The sequence below is a fragment of the Danio aesculapii genome, chromosome 16 (genome assembly GCF_903798145.1).
Source record: "Danio aesculapii chromosome 16, fDanAes4.1, whole genome shotgun sequence".
Taxonomy (NCBI): domain Eukaryota; kingdom Metazoa; phylum Chordata; class Actinopteri; order Cypriniformes; family Danionidae; genus Danio; species Danio aesculapii.
In genome coordinates, this window is record NC_079450.1 from 30,992,073 (window position 1) to 30,999,553 (window position 7,481).

Consider the following 7,481-nt stretch of genomic DNA (forward strand, 5'->3'; position numbering starts at 1 on the left):
GGACTGTTGCAGGGAGCTTGAACAGTTTCTTCTCAAAGAACCATAGCAAGTACATTTGCCCAGAGCTTTAGCAATCCATGCCACAGTTATATTGTTCTTGGTGCTGCAATGTATTTATCATGCTGTGGGTTTAGGCAAAACACCCAGAACCTACTTTGGACCCTAGGCTACCTCACCTTTGCTACAGATAACCCTCAGTAAATACACTGTTGACTGGATCTGTGTTACAAGAAACATTTAAAACTAAAATAATATTAGAAAATTGTATTTGTAAACAACTAGTATGATTCTACGTCGGTTCCTCTGGTTTACCATGATGAATTGGATTAACCATTTGAGTACTAAAACATCTGTCTCTGCAACATCACAGCATGCCTTTATTTTGAACAAGTTGTAGGCTTACATATGGCATCTCCCCCAAGGGATGTCCTAGCAAAGACGGAGAAATGCCACCCCCCTTCCCCCCAGAGAAAGGCTCCATTGTGTTTAGGGAGAGAAACAGCCCTTAATGTTATCATTTTCCTCTTGTGTCTTCATATAAGAATAGGGTGCCAAAAAGCCAGAAATTGAAGAGGAACACCTAAATAGGGAGATGGGGAGACTCTGGTCATGTTGTTCACTATATGACTATAGATGATTCAGCTCCTTTAACTTTTGCTCAGTTTGCTATTTCTCTGCAGTTTAGCAATGCTTCAATTTGGGTAGGGTTCAAGACACATTATTGTAGTTGAGGGCCTTACGGTGGCGCAATGGGCAAGCACAATTGGCTCACAGCAAGAAGGTCGCTGGTTCAAGACCCGGCTGGGTCAGTTGGCATTTCTGTGTGGAGTTTGCAAATTCTCCCCGTCTTCGCATGGGTTTCCTCCAGGTGCTCCGGTTTCCCCCACAGTCCAAAGACATGCGGTATAGGTGAATTGAATAAGCTAAATTGGCTATAGTGTATGGGTGTTTCCCAGTGTTGGGTTGCAGCTGGAAGGGCATCCACTGTGTAAAACGTATGCTGGGTAAGTTGGCAGTTTATTCTGCTGTGCTGACATCTGATTAATAAAGGGACTAAGCTGAAAGAAAATTAATGAATGATTGTAGTTGCCCCACCTCTACTGCCATGATACAGCCATTTTAGGTTGCATGTGGCAGTAAATTAAAATGATCCTCCTGTGGCAGTTACCAACTATTTGTTTAAATCTTGTGGGGTTGTGTATATCACATTTTAGTATTGGTACAGTTTGTTTGGAATCTTGAGCAAAGAATTGACCGAAAAGTACTAGGTAGATTGTACATTGGAAAACCCTTCAAAACTGAAACATATCACACAGTGGAAAAGTGCCCTAAATAGCTAGGACAGGGGTTTTCGAAGTGTTGGAGAAGGTGTAGATGATATGAAAACCTCTAGATAACTTTCACAGTCCAATAATGTAGAAATTCCTACCTCTGTGAATATTGTACTTAACAAAGTAAGTACATAATATGGTTAAAGTGAAAGAAAAATGGTTTGAGTAATTTCCTGCACATAAGGTCTTAAAGTGACAGCAGCCTCATAACACCATCTACACATGGAGAGGTGCCATAGCTTTTAGAATTATGTAAACAGTTTTCTGTTAGGGTACATACACTGTGGCTGCCATTTGGCATCTGTTCGCATTGCTTTGTAATGTATAGACAACCATGTAAAGACTGGACATGCCGCCTCCCAATTTGGGGTGTGTACACACACTAGGCAGGTTGCCTTGAACCAAGCTCATGCACGATTGTTCCCCCCCTCTCTCTGTCTGGCCTACCTCTTCTAACTGGGCCAGGGGTTGGCAAATGAACTGCACCCAGCTGTGGTGCAGAGCACTCACACTCATCAAAGTGTGATAGGGATAGCTTAGTTTTGAGTACACCCTTGAGGCTGATTTATACTTCTGCGTCAAGCGCATGCATATAGTTTGGCACAACCTTCGCACCGTCACATAACCCTCGCCATTGCTGATGTGTGCCTCTCAAAAAATGTAACTACTTGTCACATCGATGTGTAGTACAAGCTCTGTGATTGGTTGGCTTGATAGCTGTTGACGAGTGTGGGCAGTGCTGAGAGCCGCGAGCCAGATGGAGTGAGTGTTTACAAGTGTCGAGTCCTGTGAAGAAGCTCCAGATGGAAACTTTTGTTTTGTGTTTAACTCTACCTGGAGGTTATCGGTTCCTGCCTCTGAATGTGCAAGTTTAAGCTACTTGTACATTAAGGTAGTGTTTAGAAAAAACAAAACACCCGGAAAGAAACTTGACACAGAGGAACATAAGAACCTACTGCCAGATAGCATTTCGGAAGTGTTGTTGCAGAGCAACACAAACAGCACACAGAAGTATAAAAGCACGGCTATGCGCAAGACATGCACCATTGGTCATGGCGATCACTCGAAGCAGAAGTATAAATCAGCTTTTACTTTGTAAATTCTTAAATAAGGGTTACAACTTAATATAACAACTGAAACATAGTACTGGTACAGTTTGGTACAGTTTTAAAATGTTGCCAACACAGTCAGGACTTTTCCTAGTTTACCTTAGTACAATGTTGCGCTACTCATTAACATGATCATTAAAACAACATTACTTGTGATTGAAATTACACTACATATATTCAACATCTAGCATAAGAGAAAATAAGATTTGTCAAAATATATTTTTACAAAAGGCTGTTAAGATGTTACAAAAAAAAACAACCCAAAAAACAAAAACAAAAAAAAAAGAAGGTACTAGCAATTGACTAACTGAGAGGTAGGGGGCAATATGTGAATGGATAAATACGGTATACAAGACAGCAAGAATTATTAATATTATTTTAAAATCTAGTCACATACTACCAAAAGGGACATAATGGCAACACATTTGACATCATATTCACTTCTGAGAAGGTCCGTTTTACAATTGTCAAAATCCTGGAGACTCAAACCTGCACAAATTAAAAACCTGATCATACTGATTGAGTCCTTGAGGTTTGTTTGAAACCTACAGGTAGATGTGTTGTAGCGGAGTTGGAACTAAACTGTGCATGGCTGCGCCCCTCCAGGAACTGAATTTAACACCCCTGGTCTATTAAATAGCAAGAAGGTCACAGGTTCAAGCCGCGGCTGGGTAAGCTGGCATTTCTTTGCGAAATTTGCATGTTCTTCTTGAGTTTGCGGGGGTTTCATCCGGGTGCTCCGGTTTCCCCCACAGTCCAAAGACATGCCCTATAGGTAAATTGAATAAGCTAAATTGGCCGTAGTGTATGTGTGGGTGTGATTTCAAGAGTGTTTCCCAGTGCTAGGTTGTGTCTGGAAGGGCATCCGCTGCGTAAAACACATGCTAAATAAGTTGGCGGTTCATTCCGCTGTGGCGACCCATGATTAATAAAGGGAATAAGCCGAAAAGAAAATTAATGAATGAATGTACAAATAAGCAATGCTATTCCGGCAAGCACTAAAAGGCAATACATTTTATAAATATAGAATTGCTTAGAGTAGATAAGAAAGGCAAAATTACATGTACAGAGCATAAACCTTTAAATAGCTTGTTTATGTTGTCAGGGTTAAAATTGCCTTTGCCAGACCTTACAATACGAGGATGCCAAGTTCAGAGTATACAGTGCATCTGGCTAGTATTCATAGTGCTTCACTTTTTCCACATTTTTTATGTTACAGCCTTATTCCAGGATGGATTAAATTAGTTTATTTAAAAATGTATTAAAAATAAAAACCTATTAAAAACCTAAAAGTATTCACATAAGTACATAAGTCTTTGCTCAATACTTTGTTGATGTACATTTGGCAGCAATTACAGCCTTGTCTTTTTGAATATGATGCCACAAGCTTGGCACACCTGTTTTGGGGAATTTTTGACCATTCCTCTTTGCAGTACCTCTCAAGCTCTATCAGGTTGGATGAAAAGTAACTGTGTTCAGCCATTTTCAGATGTCTCCAGAGATGTTCAACAAGATTTAGGTCTGGGCTCTGGCTGGGCCACTCAAGGACATTCACAGAGTTGTTGTGAATCCACTCCTTTGATATTTTGGTGGTGTGCTTTGGGCCATTGTCCTGCTGGAAGTTGAACTGTCACCCTGGTCTGAGATCAAAAGCACTCTGAAGCAGGTTTTCATACATTTCGTACATTGCTGCATTCATCTTTCCCTCCATCCTGACTAGTCCTCCAGTTCCTGCTGCTGAAAAACATCCCCACAGCATGATGCTGCCACCACCATGCTTCACTGTAGGGATGGTATTAGGCTGGTGATGAGCGGTGCCTGGTTTTCTCCAAACGTAACGCCTGGCATTCATTCATTTCAAAGAGTTTAATTTTAGTCTCATCAGACCGGAGAATTTGGTTTCTTATGGACTGAGAGTCCTTCAGATGCCTTTTGACAAATTTCAGGCAAGGAGTGGCTTCTGTCTGGCCACTCTACCATACAGGTCTGATTGGTGGATTGCTGCAAAGATGGCTGTCCTTCTGTAAGGTTCTCCTCTCTCCACAGAAGAATGCTGGAGCTCAGACAGAGTGACCAGCGGGTTATTGATCACCGCTCTGACTAAGGTCCTTCTCCCCTGATCACTCAGTTTAGATGGCCGGCCAGCTCTAGGAAGAGTCCTGGTGGTTCCAAACATCTTCAACTTACGGATGATGGAGGGCACTCTGCTCATTGGAACATTCAGAGTAGCAGAAATATTTTTGTAAGCTTCCCCAGCCTTGTGCAATCCTGTCTCAGAGGCCTACAGACAATTCCTTTGTTTTCATGCTTGGTTTGTGCTTTGACATGCACTGTCAACCCTGGGACCTTATATAGACAGGTGTATGCCTTTTTAAATCATGTCCAATCAACTGAATTTACCATAGGTGAACTTTAATTAAGTTGAAACATCTCAAGAATGATCAGGGGAAACAGAATGTACCTGAGCTCAATTTTGAGCTTCACGGCAAAGGCTGTGAATACTTATGTACATGTGATTGTTCAGGTTTTTTATTTTTAATAAATTTGCAACAATTAAAAAAAAATTCACATTGTCATTATGGGATATTGTGTAGAATGTTGAGGAAATAAATACCTTACTGATCACAGTGCTCAGTAACAATCATTTGAAATAACATCCAGGGCCTGTTGGTTGATGTCTGAGACATGTTTGAGTTGAAGCTGATGTGGTCCTTCTAGTGTTTTAAGGGGTTAAAACTGACTGCCAATTCTCTATCTGCAATCTATAGGTCAGTGGTTCTCAATTCCAGTCCTTGCACCCCACAGCTTTGCATATTTTGCATGTTTTCTCAATTAACACACCTGATTTATTGAACCAACTCATTAGAAAAGAGCTACATGCATGCACTTTGTTCCACATGAAAGGGTACCTACACAGTGTTGCATTGTTCTCTGCTCCCTTCTTCATTGCTTCTGACCCGAGCAAGGAAAATTGTTACTTAAGAACGTTCACTCATGGATTTGACCAACACCACTGTCTTCAGCTTTTTTACACACAGACTACACTTACTAGAGATTAAAAAATGATCCAATATACCTCATAAATGACAACCAATCTGAATTGACAAACAAAACGAAACAAACAAATGTTGTGCGACGTATCTGAAGAACGTGGAGGGATGCGGTGAAGAGAGGGGTACATTTGAGGACCGGGCGGGAGATGCACGGTTTCTGAGAGATTATCATTCGTTTGCTGGCATCCAGGAGTCTCTATGGATTTGCGGGAGAACTTCTGGGACACTTGAGATGTCTGTAAGTGTGTCCATCTAATGTAAACAAAAGATGATGGTGAGTCAGCCCTTTTTATTCAGCAAATGGGGAGCACATACTTGGGAATGTGCACTGCATGCTTTGACAATCTCTAAAGATCTCCAAAGAAAGTTCTACTTTATGATTGAAAATGTTGAAAGTTTGCCAGCTTAAATTTTCTCATCTAAAATCAGTGATGCCAGCTTTCAGTTTGTCAGCTGCCCATCCTCTCTGGAATGGGCATATTAATAAACACAAGAAGAAGAATAAGAGAAAACCTGACCTGATCTCTGAGGCAACTGTCATTTGACACACTGTATTGAGTTCCTTTAAGTCTATTTGTCTCTCCTTATCCTGAGGTTTACATGATCTTAAATCTGCTCCATATCCAGACCAGATGGTTATCAGCCACAGAGCATGATCTAAGCACAGCCCCACCCCCAGGACATCGATAAGTCATGGCCAAAAGACCAATATTCTCAACAAAGATCAATCAAAATGATGGTGGGAGGCAGTGGACAAAGGATATAAATGTTGTTGTGGCTTAACATAAGTCCAAGGAGAGAATGTGTTTCTATGAGGTCTGGTATGCTAGCATCAGATTTTTTCATGTAGACGCCTATAAATGAGTCAAGTTTAATATGACATGCTTGTACAATTATGGCTAATCAAAGACATTGCAGTGACACATTTTGGATTATATTCAAGACTTGGCAATTGGAAGACCAGATCCCAAGCTTTGTGGTGACAAGGACAGCACACTACCAAAGAATCTTGCTGTTTTGAGTTGTGTTGAATTGATCAAATTGCAGAGTTCTACTTTTCAATCTACTTTAATGTTATGTCTAGGTCTTAGGCTGACCTAGAAATAACATTATTTAATTTGGCCTAGGTAAGAAGGACAGGATAAAGACTTCCTTTGCAAATGAGTAGGTATGACTCAGACACTCTTCCCTATTTTGGATCTATATGTAAGATAGGATTTGGGCGTAATCACACTAGGTACAGTTGCCTTAAACCGTGCTGAAGCGTGATTGTCCCCCCTCCCACTCCCCTGACGGCCTGCACTTACACTGCATTTTGCCCTCCGAACCTGAGCATGCTTAAGTCATCGATGATGCAACTGTTCAGTTTAACAGAAAGAGAAGCACTTTCGCTCATCACAGTGGAGATTTGCTTTAAGTATATCGTTTTAATCAGTTGGGATGCAGTCAAATATTTTGCCAAACAGATCCACCACTTCTGACGCTCATAAATGATCATAAAAGTCATCGTCTTTTATAAACTATGACAGTTTGCATTCATTGAAAAGTAAGAATGATTGAAAAATGCATATGAAACAGACCCTTAAAAGTGATGTTGGGTCTGCAGTTTCAGGCTCAGGGAGACACTGCTCGCTGCAGAGCCACTTGAGTTCCAGCGAGGGGGAGCTTGAGCTCCAACTCCTCCTATACGCTGTTTTAATGCGTACACCCACCCCTAACCTCAACCCCCAGTGACATCACTTGTAGAAGAAGTGCAAGGAAGGAGGAGCTGGAGCTCAGCTCTGCCCAAGTGGCTCTGCAGAGCTACACTTGGGCTCAGGCATACTTTGCACTCACATTACAAGTGTACTCTGCCAAGTCCAACCAAACCGTGCTCTGGCTCACCTGTTCCAACCGGGGCTGGGGTGGCCAACTGAACCCTGCCTGAGCCCGATTCAGAGCACTCACACTTGTCATGTGAACCGGGAAACACGATTGGGCACAGCAAT